This window comes from Mirounga angustirostris, unplaced genomic scaffold (genome assembly GCF_029215605.1).
Source record: "Mirounga angustirostris isolate CCGP_5_RB_7025 unplaced genomic scaffold, mMirAng1.0.hap1 SCAF_10, whole genome shotgun sequence".
NCBI lineage: Eukaryota > Metazoa > Chordata > Mammalia > Carnivora > Phocidae > Mirounga > Mirounga angustirostris.
The window spans coordinates 24,066,542-24,085,071 of NW_026991718.1; the positions used below are offsets into that span (position 1 = coordinate 24,066,542).

Consider the following 18,530-nt stretch of genomic DNA (forward strand, 5'->3'; position numbering starts at 1 on the left):
CATAGTGAAATACATGGCCTAAAAACCGGTTAAGTATTATGTAAATGTATCTATACTTTTTTCCAGTAAACCTTTACAATCCTTCACAATTTACTCTAATTTTACTCTAATGAATGACCAGAATGCTTTCAAAGTTCTTTAAATCCTTCCTGGTTTGATATGCCTTTATAACAAATTAGGGCTAGAAATCTGCTCTTTATCAAATGTTACCATCTTGACCTTTTGCCATAAGGAACCTTTCATAATCTGCTTCAATAGACATTTTACTTTGCTTTCAATAATTGTCAAGGCTCCTATTTTTCTCCTACCACGGAACAAAAGGAAACCAAGGTAAAGTTTAGTGAATACAACCTCAGTGATAAGGTAAATAAATTAAAAAAAAAAGCCTCCATTTCCCCCCCAGCCAGACAAGGTAACTTTTGAGAAGAATCCTGTAAGAATTTTCACTACAGGTATTGACTAGTTCCTTTACAAACCTAATTTTCTTTCTCCTGTGTTTGTCTTAGCCTATTTCACACTAGTGCTCTAATGGAGTTAGTCCAATTTTTAAAGAGTACTAAGATTATGAGAAAAATGGTTTTATATACCAAATCATCTCATTTCAATCCTCTGTGGATTTGCCCTAACGATGAACAAGTCATCTCTTGTCCCTGGATTTAACGCAAAGTACAAAAACCAATTCCATCTAATAATTAAAAAAAAAAAACATACTGAGAGCAAAGCCCAGCTTTGGAAAAGGAGGTATTTATGTTCCTGAGGATTGGCCAGAGGTTTTCAGGGACTGGTGCCGTTGGGAGATCCCACCTGGTGTGCCCCTGGGTCAGGAGGGTGGGCTTCAGCTGTTCCCAGAATTTCACTTCCACCAACTGTTGAGGTCCCACGGAGTGAACTGTCAGAACCTGGCCACACTACCTTCTCAGCTAACCAACTCTACCTGTAGCCCTCCCAGAAAACACCGGGCAAAGTGGAGGCGTTACTGTGACCACATGAAGATTCTGTGAGTGTTCTCTTTTCCTAGCTAAGCCATCTCCCTTCCCACAGGGCTCCAGGCCAATTGGAAGGTGCTCAGAGGCATTTCTAAAACCTGCCAAAATGCCAAAAGGAATCCAAAGCTTTTCAAACCCTTTCCTGAGTAAATCCTGAGTCCTGTTTTAAAGTAGGCTCCTTCAAAAACGAGTCTCAACGATTGAGAGGGGGCAGTATTTTCAAGGACTTGGCGAATAATGAGTAAAACATCTGAGTGGCCCTGATTTTTACCCTGCACAAAAAATGTTTAATATAACGTCCACTGGAACTCATGCTACCAGAAAAGCACCAGTAGATGGCATGAGTATGCAAGTTCGGTTCTTAACTGTCAGTCTGACCTGTCTTTTGGAAAGATCGTCGGGGCAGTCTCTTAGGGTCGGCTCACCCAATGAGAGAGGATTTTACTCCGCCGGGGGGGGGGGGGAGGGGGGAAGAGTTGTTGCGGGGGGCCAAAGGAAATCAGATGTGAGCACATGCTTGGAAACTATAAAGATTATAAAGATTAGGTATTGTTTCCAGTTTTTGTGATAGGTGGTTTTTTTTCTGTTTTAGTATCTAAAGCTTTAGCTTCCACAGCTTTAAGCAATAGTTTTTCAACAATTATTTTTTAATATTACCTTTTATTTTGAAAAGGGTAACCCGAGTCCTGGAAAGCTGAACGCCACAGTATGACTTTGCAGTTAGTTAACCTCCTGAAGCCTTGTTTCCTCAACTTTAAAATACGGAAAATAATTTATGGAGAATGTGTGTGAAAACTCTTTATAAGCCATACAGTATTCTAAAAATAAAATCATTCCTATAATTTGGGTGAGATTCAGCGAGTTATTTCGCATCGCCTCCAGTTGCTAGAAAGTGTGTGCGCGTTCATGTATCCATTGGGCAATGTTTGAGCACCTATTCCCTGTAAGACAATATGCTAACAGTTGGCAACACCTGGTGCCCACTTCCCGGCAGTCAGGTGAAGGACATTCGCAAAGTCCAGTAGAAATGCCCCGAGCTACTTTATCCATACTGAGTGTATCCCTGCGGTGGGAAATGAAAGGCATCCAACACAGGAGTGTAGAAGCTCGTGAAGGGCCTTCCTTCTTCCAGCAATTGATTCGTTTCTAAGTTTGAACAGACGGAACGTTCCAGATTAAATGAAAATAACAGAAATCATCTCCGTGTGATGGATTCTAAAATTGGATTAACCTTCCATTCTAAAACAAGCTTCATCTGTCTCCCTTCCAGAAGCAAATATAAATCAGCATTTCCAGGGCATGTGGCCATGAGAGAGGACAAGGCTCACACCTGGCAGCCATGCCAAGTAGAGGACATCCATAAAGGTGTAAGCCAAGGCTCAGGGCCTTCTCTGCACAAGAAACATCCCAGGTAAAGTGTTCTTTAAGTTGGAGGAGCAGGGACTGGGGGAGGGGAAAGGGGGGCTTGGGGGGGTGCTGGGGCTGTAAATTCACAGGCCCTCAGATTTAGGCATTTTCCGATGAGTGATCTCACACTCAAGTGCCTTTGGATGCTGGAGAGTTCATTAAGGGAGGCCTGTGGGCCTGTGTGAGACTGTGGAGGGTGGGGGGCTGCAGAGTGGAGAGCCAGAGCACATACCATTTCCAGACCGTCACTTTCGACTCAGATCAAGAGACAAACAGTTTATTCTCTGTGGCCTCGGGGCTCCAGCTCACATCCCTAATCTAGCGCAACCATACATTTTAAACATTTGGAAACTAAGGCCCGAAGAGGTGAAATGGCTTAAGCCGAATTCTCATTGTAAGTCCCAGAGAAACTATGTTCAGGGTGAGGTGTTTCAACACAACAGAGAGCCCAAGGGGGGAGTAGGCTAAAGGCCGGCGCATTAATGTTTTCTAAGCAGCTTTGGCAGGCCGACTGGTTAAGAGCAAGGACTTTGAACCAAAGGGCCTGTGCCTGAAGCCCAGCTCTAACACTTAACAGCTGGGTGCCCTTAGGCAGGTTATGTAGGCTTTCTGTGCCTTGACTCCCTCATCTCTAAAATGGTGGTGATAATAGTCCTAGCTTTGTGGGGCTGTTGTGAGGATAAAATGAGTTCACATGTGGAAAGGACTAGCCTTTAAGTACTATCATTCCCGTTTACAGACAAGGAAACCTATGCATTCTCAGAGGTCAAGGTCACACAGTTTTACTTAGAGATCAAAAATCTGTGCATGCACGTATGTACACAGGCAGCTGCTGGTATAGTGCCCCCCCGCCCAGCCCCCAAGACCTGATTTCAGAGCCTGGCCTCCCAGAGCCTCACATCTGCAATGACCAACTCGGGGAGAATTGCAGAAAGGAGAGGCTGGGACAGAGGCCAGAGCTGGTTAGCGGGGTGGGTTTTTCCACTTTCCGGGAGTAGGCTTCCAGAAAAGCCTAGGGGTGAAGCCGTTTCCACACGCTAGTGTTTCTCAAACTTCAGCATGCATTAGAATCAGCAGGGCTCCGACACTGGGTACTGGCTGTGCGCCAGAGTTCCTGGGTCGGCGGGTCTTGGGGGAGGCCTGAGAATTCGCATTTCTAACATTCCCAGGTGATGCTGAAGCTGCCGTTCTGGGAACTATAAGAACCCCATACATTTTTTCTAATTCTCAAAATAACCTTATGAGTTTGGCATTTTCTCCATTTGATGGTGGAGAAAAGTAAGACCGGAGAACGTGGGTGACTTCTCAATATCACACCATTTGTTAGGAGTAGAACTGGGTCTTGAATCAAGGCAGTCTGGCTCTGGATCTGAGCTTTTCCTACCGGACCATGTGGGGTGAGGTATGAGTGCTCGTTCTCCACCAGGCACCTCACTCTGGGTCAGGGGCACAAGGCCAGGGGGTCTGATGTGAGATGCGGTGTGCGGGTAGAGAAGATGTAGGAGAGGAGACTGCTCTGAAGAAGGAAAGGCCTCCCTACTGGTTCCTATCGTCTCCCCTCCCAGTTCACCAACTGCCTTACCTCCTGGGCATTCACAGCTACTAAGCGTGACCAGGTCACATCCCTGACACCCCTTTTGGTGACTCTGCACTCCCTGCTCCCTTCAAGGCCTTGTCTGCCTCTGCAGCCTAACTGCCCCAAAGCTGCAGTCACACTAAGTTTTTGTCCACCCCTGAAGGTGACCCGCGCTCTCTCTAGCTCACTGTGCTGTGCTCCGTTTTCCCTCTGAGTAGGGTACCCACCCCCATCTTTGGCTGGAACACCCCTTCTTGTCCTTGAAGACTCAGCAGCTCTGGCCACCCATCCCTCAACCTCACCAGTGGGGGTTACGTGTACTTCCTATACCTTCCCAAGGGTACCGTGCCTTATGTCTTTCATAACACTTGCATATGTTGTTGGGCAATTACGTATTTATTGATGTATTTCTCCTTCTACACTAAATATCTAGTCTAAACCAACTTTTACCTCTAAATCCTCAAGGGCTATTATAGTATGTGGTACAGGGTGGGGCGGTGGTCCCGGAACTGGGTCTGCACATTACAATCACCTGGGGATCTTTGAAAAATTCAAGCCCAGGCCACATTCCAGATCAGTAAAGTCACAGCCTCTGAAGGTGGGACATGGGGCATCAGGATGTTTTTCAAATCATCCCCAGGTGATCCAGTGTGTGGACAAGCTTGGGGAGCACTGAAGTAGAATTTCAGGGTGCAGGATGGTTGGATGGTTGGAAGGATGGTTGGATAATCAGGTTGAAGTTTGAAAAGGAGAGTACCATGCAGAGAGAGGGAGAAGAACTTTTTTTTTTAAGATTTTATTTATTTATTTGACAGAGAGAGCACAAGCAGAGGGAGTGGCAGGCAGAGGGAGAGGAAGCAGGCTCCCCGCTGAGCAGAGAGCCAGCCACATCACAACCTCAGCCTAAGGCAGACGCTCCACCACTGAGCCACCCAGGCGCCCCGGGGGGAAGAATTTTTAATAAAAATAACAGCATAAACAAAAGCCCAAAGGTAACAAAGTACACAGGACCTGCTGGAAGATCAAGCTAAAAAGGTAGCTAGCAGGCAGACTATGAAAGACCCAACTTGCCGTCCTCAGGAATTAAATTTTATGCTGTAAGTGGCTGAAAAGCCCTGGAAGAGTACAAGCAGAAGGTGAAATCAACATCTATTCTTTCAGGGGCGCCTGGGTGGCTCAATCGTTAAGCGTCTGCCTTCAGCCCTGATCATGATCCCGGGTCCTGGGATCCAGTGGGGGCTCCCTGCTCAGCCAGGAGCCTGCTTCTCCCTCTCCCTCTGCCTCTCCCCCTGCTTGTGCACACGCTCTCGCTCTCTCAAATAAGTAAATAAATAAAATCTTTTAAAAAAAAATAAACATCTGTTTTTTGGAAAACCAATTGGCAACTGTGAGCTCTTATTGGAGTAGGAAGAGGCTAGAGGCAGGAACAAAAGTGCTTTTTCTGCTTCAGCTTCCTGCCCGGGAGTGTCCTCTAGAAGGCTGCCGAACTTTTAGGAGAGGCAGCCCAAGTGAAGCTTGACTGCGGGGGCACTTGAGGCTACTGGGGTGGGGGCGGGGATCCCCCTTCTACATCTGCTAAAACTAGGACTTACATCCATGACTTTCTGCCTCCGACTCTCCTAACCTTTAAACTTGAAATGATCAGCAACACGGGTGGGTTCCGACTCCATGTCCTGGCGTGGAAGTCATCCTTGACAAATTCGAACACAAAGGCAAGCAGACATTAATTGATCAATGGCCACTAACAAAGCTGAACCTGCCAATTAAACAATCCGTTTTGTTTGATACCGTCCAGTTTTCTCTCTAGGTAGTCAATCTGTCAATCCGCTCTCTGATACTCTCACCATTAGCATCTGGATTGGGTCTCTCTGGCTCTCCCAGGAGGCTGCTCACCCTCCTGCCACCCCGTTTTACTGGAAACTAGGGTTTCCTCAGGCCAGCTTCATGCTGGAGTGTCCTTTCTACTCCCCATTCCTCCAACTAGTGATGGAGCTGGGGAAGGAGATGAGGGGGAGCTGGTGAACTAGAGTCCGAGGCCCCCACACACTTGATCTTCTGCTTCCCCAGCTAGTCATGCTGGAGCTCCCAGTCACTCGTAGAGAAGGTCCCGAGCATCTGCCTAAGAGGACTCAACGGACCCCATATACTTGGTCTGGTTTTCCTTTGCCATTTCTTGTCCCCTCTTTCTTCATCTCCTAGTTTTGTTCTCTCCTCCTTTTCTCTATTTTTTCTCCCCTCTTTTTTTAGCCCCCTACAACCACCCTTGTACACTATAAGCACATCTCTCCCATTTGTCTGCCTGTTCCCTTCCTGCCCCAGGGTTGCCACACTCAGATGTTGCCCTGACCAGGAAGAAAGTGGGGAGAGCTTGCCAAGCCCAGAAGCATCTGCAGAACTACAGCTGCCCAAAAGGGAGCAGCCTTGGGGCGCCTGGGTGGTTCAGTCATTGGGCATCTGCCTTCGGCTCAGGTCATGGTCTCAGGGTCCTGGGATCGAGTCCCGCATTGGGCTCCCTGCTCGGTGGGAGGCCTGCTTCTCCCTCTCCCACTCCCCCTGCTTGTGTTCCCTCTCTCTGTCAAATAAATAAATAAATAAATCTTTAAAAAAAAAAAAAGGGAGCAGCCTTTCTGATAGGCACATAGGCCCTAGATGGGCTAGTTACCCTGTTCTTCGTGTTCTTCTCTCCTTTCTGTGTCCCTCTCCCCCATTCCAGAGCAATGCAGTGGGCTGGAAAGAGCATGGGCTCTGGAGTCAGGCCTCTATTCAAACCCTGGCTCTGCCATTTGCTGATTCAGTAACCTTGACCATGTTATTTGAGCTCTCTGTGCCCACCTGCTTGGTTGTTGGCTCTAAATGCCTAGGGAGGCATTCCAGCATAGTGAACACAGACCAAAGTCTCAAATGCTCAATCAACCACTTATTGGCTGTGTGACCTCGGTACCTAACCTCCCCAAGCCCTAATTTCCTCCTCTCTCCAATGGGTAACAGAAGGACCAAACTTGTCAGGTTGTGGTGAAGATTAATGAGCTAATTCAGGGAAGGTACTTAGCATGAAATAATTGCCACTGTATGCTATGGATGTTGTTGTTATATATTATTTATACACTGCCTAGCGCATGGTGGGTACTTATTGTAGCCAGCTTCCAAGATGGTCCCCAGGGAGCCTCACCATCTGGAATGCATGTCCTTGTGTAGTTTCCCCCTACACCGAATCACAAATCACAGCGCGTGTGAATTAGCGTGAATACAGTGCAAGTGACTGCATGCCTTGCAAGGCCAAGTCCGAAAAGCCATTGCAGCTCCCACTTTAGCTTCTTGAATCATTTGCTCTGGGGGAAGTCAGCTGCCATGCCATGACGTTGTGCAAACAATAGACCCCTGTGGAGAGGTGCTGAGGTCTCCTGCCAACAGCTAGCGCCACCTTGCCAAGTGAGAGAGTCTACCACCTCAGCAGTGGAGTTCCCAGCACCTGTCAAACCAGGAGATGGCGGCAAGCCTGGCTAGCATCTGATGGCAGCCTCCTGGGGGCCCTGGAGCCAGAACTGCCCAGCCAAACCAAATTCCTGACCCCTAGAAACGGGGGGAGATAATAAGTTGTTTGTTGTAAACCACACATTTGTTACACAGCAACAGTTACCTGACACAGTGCTTTATTTTTATTATTTTTTTTAATTTATTTAATTTATTTATTTGACAGAGAGAGAGATAGCGAGAGCAGGAACACAAGCAGGGGGAGTGGGAGAGGGAGAAGCAGGCTTCCTGCCGAGCAAGGAGCCCGATGTGGGACTCGATCCCAGGACCCTGGGATCATGACCCGAGCTGAAGGCAGACGCTTAACGACTGAGCCACCCAGGCGCCCTGACACAGTGCTTTAAAACAAAGTCTTTTCCAAGTGAGAACAGATTGGCGTTTCCATTGCAAATCCATACGGTCTAGCATGTGAACAGCAGGGGGCGCCATCGAACCATTTTCTGGTCTGGCCATGCCAGGTTTTTCTCCCTCCAGCCCTGGGCAAGTCTGGGTTGGGTCAAAGGAAAGGCCAGACTGCACCCCCCCACACACACCCGCTCCTCGTGGGCTGAGCTGAAGGTGGTCCCAGGGGAATAGCCAGTCTCAATATCGGCTCAGGGCGGGCCCCTTCCCCCTGCAGCCAGGAGGCCAGCGAGTGGCTCAGAGTCCTGCTTCACTGCTTTCGAGCAAGTTTCCAGGCAGGTGTGGCTACAGCTCCTCAGCCGCTCTCCTGTTCTGGGGCTTGAAGCAGAGACCCTGGTCCGGGTGCTGTGGTTCTGAGGCACCGTTTAGGGAAGGGTTTCTAGGTCTCTTCCAAATGACCTATTTGCCACTGAGAAGAAAGGGAGCCTGACCCAAGTGATGGCTTGCTCCCTCTGCTGTCCTGGTGACCCCAGCCCACACCCTTGCGATTGCTGCAGGAGGGCCATTGACCTTTCCCATTTCGTGCCTGAGGCTTTGGGGCCTCTCGGCACATAGGAGCACACCCAGGTCTGGCCTCAAAGAGTGAGACCCTGTCAGACCCTGTCAGCTGGGTGTGCCCCCTGTGTAGGAGAGCTGTGAAACCAGGGAGCACACCCAACGACCAGATAGCCAGCCACACAGCACACTGGGGGCATCTGGAGTCCGAGCGCGGGGCCCCAGTTCCCGCTGGGAAGTGAGCAAGATGGCTGAGCACACTCCCTGCTCTCCTTCTGTGTTCTCCAGAAAGAGTGGAGAGCCTGATGGCACTCATCTCCTCTGAGCCAGACACTCAGGGTATCCTAGGCCTGCTGAGTCCTCCTACCTTTTCTGGCCCAGGAAAAGCAGGGCTCTGGCGGGGGAGGGAGAAAAGGGATAGAACACATCCTGGACACTTTGCCTGATTCCTTGTTGACAAATGAGGCCAGGGTAGGGGTGGATGGGGAGAGGTCCTCCGACGGGGTAGAAGGTAAAGATCAAAGCACTGCAAGTTGGTTGACCCCTGGCCCCAGGAATGATCCTTGGTACCTGCTTCCTTGGCCAGTAGAACTGGAGAGGAGGCAGGACCACACTTCAGGGGATTGGAGAAATGTAAGGAAGGCACATTTTCTCTCTGATGTGGTGTGCTTAAGTACCACACCCACCAGTGCCTCGATCTTGGACTTCCCATCCTCCAGAATGGTGAGGAATATAATATTGCTGTGATAGCAGCCTGAACAGACCCGGACACAAGGTTATAGCTGGTCTGTGGAAGCCCCCAGTTGACAAGTCTAATAGTCTGATTCTGCAGTTCCGGTCTTAAAATACCCCACAGCTGATCTTCTCCATCCTGGGTGTTGCACCGGGACCCTCACTTTTTCCAGACCTTTGTCCTAGCAGCGAGGTAAACTCCAGTCCCTGGGAGGATCGATCGTGGGAATGACTGCACCAGCTCTTGTCTGCCCAGAGGGTCAGTTTCCTTCTCCAGACTCACCACGTTGTTACTGTATATGTTAGTACTGTATATATTAGTATTTGCTAGAGTTAACTGTGCTCATTCCTTGTGTTTTTGAAATTTTCCTGTCACATGGCAGGCACTCGATAAATATTTCTTTTTTTTTTTTAAAGATTTTATTTATTTATTAGAGAGAGTGAGAGAGAGAGCACAAGAGGGGGGAGCGGGAGAGGGAGAAGCAGACTCCCTGCTGAGCAGGTAGCCCGATGCGGGACTCGATCCCAGGACTCCAGGATCATGACCTGAGCCGAAGGCAGTTGCTTAACCAACTGAGCCACGCAGGCGCCCTCGATAAATATTTCTATAAACAAATGCTTCAAGGGGCCTTTGGTCTCAACAGCATGATCAAACTAAATAGAATAAAGAAATGATGTCATAGGAATATAGTCATTCAACAAATAATGATTGAATGCCTACCTCATGTAAGGTGCTGGGCACCACGCTGTGGAAGAGTCTAAAGTAAGACAGGAATAGTCCCTGTGGACAAATACTTGAGAAAACAACCCACATTGCTGTCTCACACCTTCATGACACACGGAGTGAAGTGGAGACCTGGGTCTACCAGCTGGAGGAGGTGTGTCGCCACTGTGAACATGTCTAAGGTGTTAGTCAGCTAGAAATCCTCAGCAGTGAATAAAATGAGAAGTGTATTGAGACCCCTGAGGAGCTGGGGTGGTCCCATGTGGCCTAGGGGAGAGAGTGGGGAGCCGTGAGGATCAACGGGGGCCTGGAGGAGAAGCGGGTGCTGATACATTCGAAACAAAACAAAACAAAACTCCAGAAAGGAACTCTCTGGAAGATTTGGGTGAGATGGAAGAATACCTCCACCTCAGGGACACTCAGCTTTCCGATCTGCAGTCTAGTGGGGGCGTTCTCACCTGCAGGAGGTAAGAACTAAGAAAATCGCCAGAGGCTCCATCAGTCCACGATGAAGAGGATGCCCAAAGGAGAATGTGTAGAAAACTATGAGAACCATATGGCCCCCCTCGACAAGAAAAGTCTCTGCCAGAAATGTCTTTACTTCCTCACAAAGAAACGAGCTACTCCCAACAGGTTGGACTCGCTTACCCGCTTCTCCACCATCAGGAAATTGATTTTCTGTTCTCTCTGGACTCCCTCTGGACGGTGGAACTCAGTTAGGAAGCTTCACTTCCTGTTCTTCCGGTAACCCTATTTGGTGAAATTAGAATTAGGACTTTAATTCAATGTAGTGCAAAACCCAATGAGATTAGCTTTATGGTTTCAAGACCTCGACTTGGAAACAGAATCCCGCATTCTCTATTCCTCTTGCAACAATTGACAGATGTCTAAAGTGCAGGGGTGGGAAGGCACCCTGGCCTGGAGGTTGGTATCACTCTCCTGGGTTCTGTGCCCCCGTCTGCCTGGACTGTTGTGACTTTGAACTCTTTCAGCGCTAGGTAGCTATCGGTGTATTCTGTGAGGCATGGCCGGTACCCATCTTTAAAAGAAAAGTGACTATTAGATTTCTTTTTCACGCTGTGTAAAAATCAGGTGGCAAACAGCCCAACCCCAAATAGCTACTATTCTTCAAGCGCATCCCAAGTGGGACACGGTTGGCATGTGGCATTTCACGTGATTCTTACCTGGCTGGCTTCATGGGCAGAGGACCCCCAGTGGTTCAGAGGGCCCCACTCTCAGAAGGACCCCCACACTTGCTTTACTGCTCTGTTGTTGTTGTCTTGAAATGTTTAACCACTCTTGAGCAAAGGATTTGCATTTACATTTGCATTTTGCACTGTACTCTGCAAATCATACCCAGTTCTGTTCCCACTACAACTCCATTATGTGGTGGATATTGTTGATCCCACTTTTAAAATGGGAAACAGATGTTGAGAGTGGGTTCAGTAACTTACCCCAGGTCATAAAGATAGCAAATGGCAGATCTGGGATTTGACGCCAGGATCCTGCTACCAACCCCCCCGCCATGTTCTGTTCACTCTGCAATGGCTTATTTCTATCTACTTCAAGTCAGTCCGCCTCTCCGAATTAGGATATTAACTCTGGACACTACAGGTTCAAGTGCATTAGCAGGTAGGTTTTGTTCCTTTATCCTCACAATTGCTTTAGATCTCTGGGTAGTTCTGCATTGTAGTATTTATTTTCAGACAAAATGGCTTCCAGCAAAATGCAACAAATTTTGTCTTTGAAACCTAGGCAATCTTGTTATCCTTATATACTTTTAAAATGGCATTACAAACGTTGACGTGAAGAACATTTGCCCTATAACAAAATTACATTTCTTTCTAAGATGTAGTGATTTAATAATTAAAACAATATCCATGAAATATAAATACAAGGTATTCATAAATAAATTAAATTAGACTGTGGCTGCTAAGAGCCAATTATCACATAAGATATCTTCGATGGCTGAAATAATAAGAGGGCAGAATATTAATTCTGACATTCTCTATAGGCCATGATTATAAATTGCTAAAATGGTTTAATAGGCTATGGAATTTTATTGAGATTTCAGATGGCCCTTAAAATATTCATTGTGTGTTAGAAATTAGTTGCCTTGATTGATTTTAGTTATAATTCCGTTATATGTTTACAAGATGGGAACAGGAGGGGTGCTATAGAACTGAGAAGAAAAGTCTACTTATGAAATAATAATGTGACTAAGATAATGGCACCATGATTAAGAGGCTCAGACCTAGATCTGAATCCCAGTTTCACTACCTTCTGGCTGTGTGACCTTGAGCAATTTACTTCTCAAATGTCCTCGTTGTCAGGGAAGGGTTGTGATGAGGAATGAATTAGATAATGCATAAAGCCCATAGCACAGAGCCTGGCTTCTTCGTTCTTAGGATTTCTGCTGCCACAAAGGGGGAACTTGAAGGATTTGGGAAGACAGCCCTTCCTACCTCAGTGATTATGCTTTAACTTCTATCTCAAGGGCCATAACATTTCCTTTAGCACCAACCTGAAAAATTATTGGGATATTCTCAGTGGTGTGTTGGTAAAGGTTTACCAGCCAGCTCTGGGTGGCAGGGTGAGCTGGGGAGTGACCTGGATTTGCTTGCTGATTTCCATGCTGTAAACTTTCTCACCGTGACTGGAGTTGGGAAGAGAGGCAGACACGGGTCTCTGGAGAGCTGACATGACACAGTCCCCACACCCACCACTGGAAAACTGTGGGTTCTCCCTCATTCTTAATTTATATATATATATATTATATATATACATATATATATATAATATATATATATATATGTATGTATATATATACACACACACACAAACATGTATGTATTTAAATTAACATATAATGTATTATTTGTTTCAAGGGTATAGGTCTGTGATTCATCAGTCTTATATAATACCCAGTGCTCATTACAACACATACCCTTTCCAATGTCCATCACCCAGTTACCCCATCCCCCCACCCCTCTCCCCTCCAGCAACCCTCAGTTTATTTCCTGAGGTTAAGAGTCTCTTATGGTTTGTCTCCCTCTCTGGTTTGATCTTGTTTCATTTTTTCCTCCTCTTCCCCTATGATCCTCTGTCTTGTTTCTCAAATTCCTCATATCAGTGAGATTGTATGATAGTTGTCTTTCTCTGATTGACTTATTTCGCTTGCATAATACCCTCTAGTTTAATCCACATCATTGCAAATGGCAAGATTTCATTTTTTGATGGCTGCATAATATTCTCTGTCTGTGTGTGTGTGTTTGTGTGTGTGTGTCTGTCTGTGTATCACATCTTCTTTATCCATTCATCTGTCAATGGACATCTGGGCTTTTTTCCATAGTTTGGCTATTGTAGACATTGCTGCTATAAACATTGGGGTACACATATCCCTTTGGATCACTACATTTGTATCTTTGGGGTAAATACCCAGTAGCGCAATTGCAGGGTCGTATGGTAGCTCTATTTTCAACTTTTTGAGGAACCTCCATACTGTCTTCCAGAGTGGCTGCATCAGCTTGCATTCCCACCAACAGTGTAGGAGGGTTCCTCTTTCTCCCATCCTCGCCAACATCTGTCATTTCCTGAGTGGTTAATTTTAGCCATTCCTGACAGGTGCGAGGTGGTATCTCATTGTGGTTTTGATTTGTATTTCCCTGATGCCGAGCGATGTTGAGCACTTTTTCATGTGTCTGTTGGCCATTTGGATGTCTTCTTTGCAGAAATGTCTGTTCATGTCTTCTGCCCATTTCTTGATTGGATTATTTGTTCTTTGGGTGTTGAGTTTGATAAGTTCTTTATAGATTTTGGATACTAGCCCTTTATCTGACGTGTCATTTACAAGTATCTTCTCCCATTCTGTCGGTTGTCTTTTGCTTTTGTCGACTGTTCCCTTTTGCTGTGCAAAAGCTTTTTATCTTGATGAAGTCCCAATAGTTCATTTTTGCCCTTGCTTCCCTTGCCTTTGGCGATGTTTCTAGGAAGAAGTTGCTGCAGCTGAGGTCGAAGAGGTTGCTGCCTGTGTTCTCCTCGAGGATTTTGACGGACTCCTGTCTCACATTTAGGTCTTTCATCCATTTTGAGTCTATTTTTGTGTGTGGTGTAAGGAAATGGTCCAGTTTCATTCTTCTGCATGTGGCTGTCCAATTTTCCCAACACCATTTGTTGAAGAGACTGTCTTTTTTCCATTGGATATTCTTTTCCTGCTTTGTCAAAGATTAGTTGACTATAGAGTTGAGGGTCCATTTCTGGGCTCTGTATTCTGTTCCATTGATCTATGTGTTTGTTTTTGTGCCAGTACCATACTGTCTTGATGATTACAGCTTTGTAATAGAGCTTGAAGTCAGGCATTGTGATGCCCCCAGCTTTGGTTTTCTTTTTCAACATTCTTTTGTCTATTGGGGGTCTTTTCTGGCTCCATACAGATTTTAGGATTATTTGTTCCAGTTGTGTGAAAACCGTTGATGGTATTTTGATAGGGATTGTGTTGAATGTGTAGATTGCTCTAGGTAGCATAGACATTTTAACAATATTTGCTCTTTCAATCCATGAGCATGGAACGTTTTTCCATTTCTTTGTGTCTTCCTCAATTTCTTTCATGAGTATTCTATAGTTTTCTGAGTTCAGATCCTTTGCCTCTTTGGTTAGGTTTACTCCTAGGTATCTTCTGGTTTTGGGTGCAATTGTAAATGGGATCGACTCCTTAATTTTTCTTTCTTCTGTCTCATTGTTGGTGTATAGAAATGCAACTGATTTCTGTGCATTGATTTTATATCCTGCCACTTTACTGAATTCCTGTATGAGTTCTAGCAGTTTTGGGGTGGTCTTTTGGGTTTTCTTCATAGAGTATCATGTCACCTGCCAAGAGTGAGAGTTTGACTTCTTTGCCGATTCGGATGCCTTTTATTTCTTTTTGTTGTCTGATTGCTGAAGCTAGGCCTTCTAGTACTATGATGAATGGCAGAGGTGATAGTGGTTCTCCCTCATTCTGACAAGAGATATTTGGAAGAAAGGCAGGCAGGGACAAGGGCCTCCCACCCTAAGAGGAAACCACCCTTAAAAGGATTTTACACCACCCTGGAAGGAGCCCTCCACCCTTTCCCATGTGATAGGTAGATGACAAAACCTGATTGGGTGACAGGCATGGGGAAGGTTAATCAGATTAAAACAGCCTGCCAATAAGCCCATAAAACCCCCTAGATCTAACCGACAAATTGGCAACCCTGTCAGATCCCCTCCTTTGGGAGCTTTGTACTATCACTCCTTAAAGTTTGCTTTGCTGCCACCACTCTTCCTCTGGTCTACCTCTTAATTCTTCGAAGGGGCGCCACCCAGAGCCATGGTCACCGAAGGAAGAAGGAACTCCTGTAACAGTTCTGGCCCAGCTGCCCTCGAGCTGCTGGACCCTGGGCAAGCCCTACCTTCCCCGGGCCTCAGCTTCTTCATCTGTAATATGCAGATAGTAATACCTACCTGGCAGGCCTCGTAGGGTTGATAAGACAAATAAATAGAGGACATGAAAAACTACTGAAACTGAAACACAGTGGAAATTCAGTTGGCAGTAATGTTGAGGCCCAATGTAGTTACAGAGGTGGCTTTGTCCGATTTAAAGGTCCCAAGGCTGGCCATTCCTTTGTCTTTGATCGGCTCCTCGCCCTGGAGCTCCTGGTTTATTTACCCTAATCTTTTTTCTTCTCTCTGACCATTTAGCTCATAATGACTATCTGCACAATTAACATAATAAAGCAAGTCAGTTAGGCTCTTTCAGGCCCCGGTAAACAAAGACTGGCTGCTATTACTTGAGGCCCAGTGCAGCAAGCAGGACTGAGCTCTGAAAACCATCAATGTTATGCCCCACCCACCCCTGGAGCACAGAACAAGGGCTCCTTGTCCTTCGGGGACCAATGCTGTCCTGGTGACCTGGGCTTCTTATTTTCCCCTCCCAGTGGGTGTCCCTAGAGTTCCCCATTCTAGTCTTGAGTAAGGGACAGGCGGGGCTCTGTAAGGAGAGATAGGTAGGGGGCCACGAGATCAGGCTCACAAAATACCAAAAATGTGGAGGTGAAAGGAAGCCAGAGATAAGGAAACAAATCAGATCATCCTGCCCTAGGTGTCTGAGGTGGGGTCTTGTTATGACAGCCACTTGTGATCAACAAAAAAAAATTACCTGACCCTAGAAAGGAAGTAAGCCGTTAAAGGTGTTATCACTAATCCTTGCTCAATGGTGATCTCAATAGAGATGTTAAAAGGATTTAAGTTCCCTGGGTAGCTTCCGATAAAAGACCAACCCTAAAAGCCCCCAGTGGCAACCCTGTCGGGACCCCTCTCACTCCTGAGAGCCTGTTCTGTCTCCTCGTTTAATAAAACTCTATCGCTTTACTCACACTCCTTTGTCCGCGAGATTCATTCTTGGGCTCCGTGAGACAAGACCCTTGCTCTCCTGCTTCCGTCTCACTGACAGTCACAGAACTCTTGGCTCCACACTGCTTCTGCTCCCACCATGTTGGAAACAGCCGGGGTCAGGCTAGCAGCCCGAGTCAGACTGCAGGGTTCAGATCTTGGTGCTGTAAGGTGCTTACTTCCGGCTGTTAGGTCACATTCCTGTGCTTCCTTCTCATCTGTAGAATGGGCACACTGGCGCTTGCCTCAGAGGGCAGCTACCAGATGAAAAGAGTGAGCGCATGTAGTGTTTCGGAGAGTGTAGGGCACCTAGGGGCCATTGGTGACCGCTGTTCGGCTCCCGTGCCATTGCCATCTCTGTGGCCTCTCCATCCAGCCTGGGCTCTGATGACCTCTCTTTGTCTCTGTCTAGCACAGTGTTTCCCTCCTGGATGGACAGTGCTCATGGGCCTCTGGCTTCCCTCTGGTCTGCCTAAGCGTGGCTGTCTTTGGCTATGAGGCATTATCGCAAGACCCAAAGCAGGACACATTACGGTGAGGAGCCTCCTTCATGTGAGGAGGTGTGTGCCTCTGCAGACCCCGTCTCTCCTCCCTCCCTCCTCCTCGATAGCAAGCAGTCCTTCCTGAACCTTGAAGAGGAGGCGACGTCAGCCACGAGCATCTCCAGCGGGACGTAGTCCACGGCGGGGTAAAGAAGGGTTCAGAGGATTATAATCAGAGGAAGATACAAGGGCACTTGGTTACTTTTTCATTAGTGGATGTTTCAGAAGTTTTTCCTGTCCTCTCCTTGATTTAAAAATTCATTTCTCAAAGGCTGTGCTGGTCGTCAACCTTTTCCCACCCCAGCACCCTTGGGAGGCCCACTCCCATCAGGAACAGCCTCTGAGAATGTCAGGGAGTCTCAGGCTGGGGTGTAATTATCTCCAAGGGCACAGTTAGCTTGATAGGAAACAGCTTCTTCATTTTCCTCAGAGGGAAAGCATTTAAGAGTGTGTTTCCAAGGTTCAGCTGCTCGTCTAATAACAATAATAATTACCTTAATGTTCTTTAATAGGGGCTTAGTTAAACAAATTATGGTACATCCTTGGTACATGATGCAGCCATTAAATTAAATGAAGTAGAACAATACAGTGTACCTGTTTCTCCCGCTATCCGAAAGTAGTGTTCCTACGAAACCTGAAATGACATTCAGTGAAGAAGCGATTACCATTAATTTGTATAGAAAATTTTTTGATCATTCCCATACCCCCCCCCAAAATAACCTCTTAGGCTCTTCTGATACCTTAGGACACGTCTTGCTCATCGATGCACAAAATAAGTCACAGCTATGGCGGCTTGAGGCTGAGACGCTGGGTGCAGTTCCCAGAGATGGCGCTTGGTGGCGCCACTCAGGGCTGGGGGTGCGCCGCCTCCATGAGGACTGCTGCCAAAGAAACCCTAGAGGCTATTTTTGCTTTCGTCTTTTTTTCCTTAAAAGTGAAAATCCGCTTTGGATTTCTTTTGATTAGCGAAAACAGGTACTAGTGTAGGTCTTTAGTAAAAGTGAAGTGGTGGAGGGCGGACCTTGAACAAGAGGGGGATACCTGTATGTCTTTAATGGGTCCGTGGCTCTCATCCTGACCCTGCGGGTGGTTTTGTGAGTGGTGCAGCTTGGGGTGGGGGCTTGCTGTGCCGGATTTTGGACCTGGAGGGCAGTGCCCAGTTGCATCTGGAATTAAAAACATGCCTCTGGATGCGAGCCGAAAGTGCATTTCCATACTGGCCACCTCTCCTGGGGAGGGAGAAAGGTCTGCCGGAGCAAGTTTCCTGGAACACCAGGTGGCAAAACCAAAGGTTTACTGTAGGGATGAGGCTGAGGCTGGAATTACAATTTCTGGGAGACGGCATGGTTCAGAACTGGATGTTCCAAGTAGAGAGCAATCGTGTGAGTCACTAAATTGAGGAAGTCTCTGAGACTCCCTTGCAGAATCAGAGTACGCTGGTTCTGGGCCAGCAAGCTGCTTGCCCACCGGCACTGCCTTGGGGCCTGAATATCTGGGAAACACCAGAAGAGACTACTTTCCACTGGAGAGATCTGCAGCGAGCTCTGTACTGGGGAGCAGAGACAAGGTTCAGGAGGGGCTTAGAACAGGCTATAGAAACAGCACAAGGATGAGTAGGGAGATGAGTCTGTGTGAGCATTTTCAAGGCCCCACCCAAAGGGGGACTTGGCAGGAGGGCATTTCTGGGCAGCTTGCCCTCGCTGCTCTGAAATGAGCATATGGCAGGG

At 47.0% G+C, this 18,530-nt stretch overlaps 1 long non-coding RNA gene across 5 annotated transcripts in view; it reads left to right on the forward strand.

The window, feature by feature from the left end:
- Positions 1-1,496: 1,496 nt before the first annotated feature.
- LOC123850948 (uncharacterized) overlaps positions 1,497-18,530 on the forward strand; it is a 65,791-nt gene continuing 48,757 nt past the window's right edge. For all 5 annotated transcript variants that reach the window (XR_010405493.1, XR_010405492.1, XR_010405495.1 and 2 more), the window contains exon 1: positions 1,497-2,397. This is a non-coding gene — a long non-coding RNA (uncharacterized LOC123850948). The remainder of the gene's footprint in view (positions 2,398-18,530) is intronic.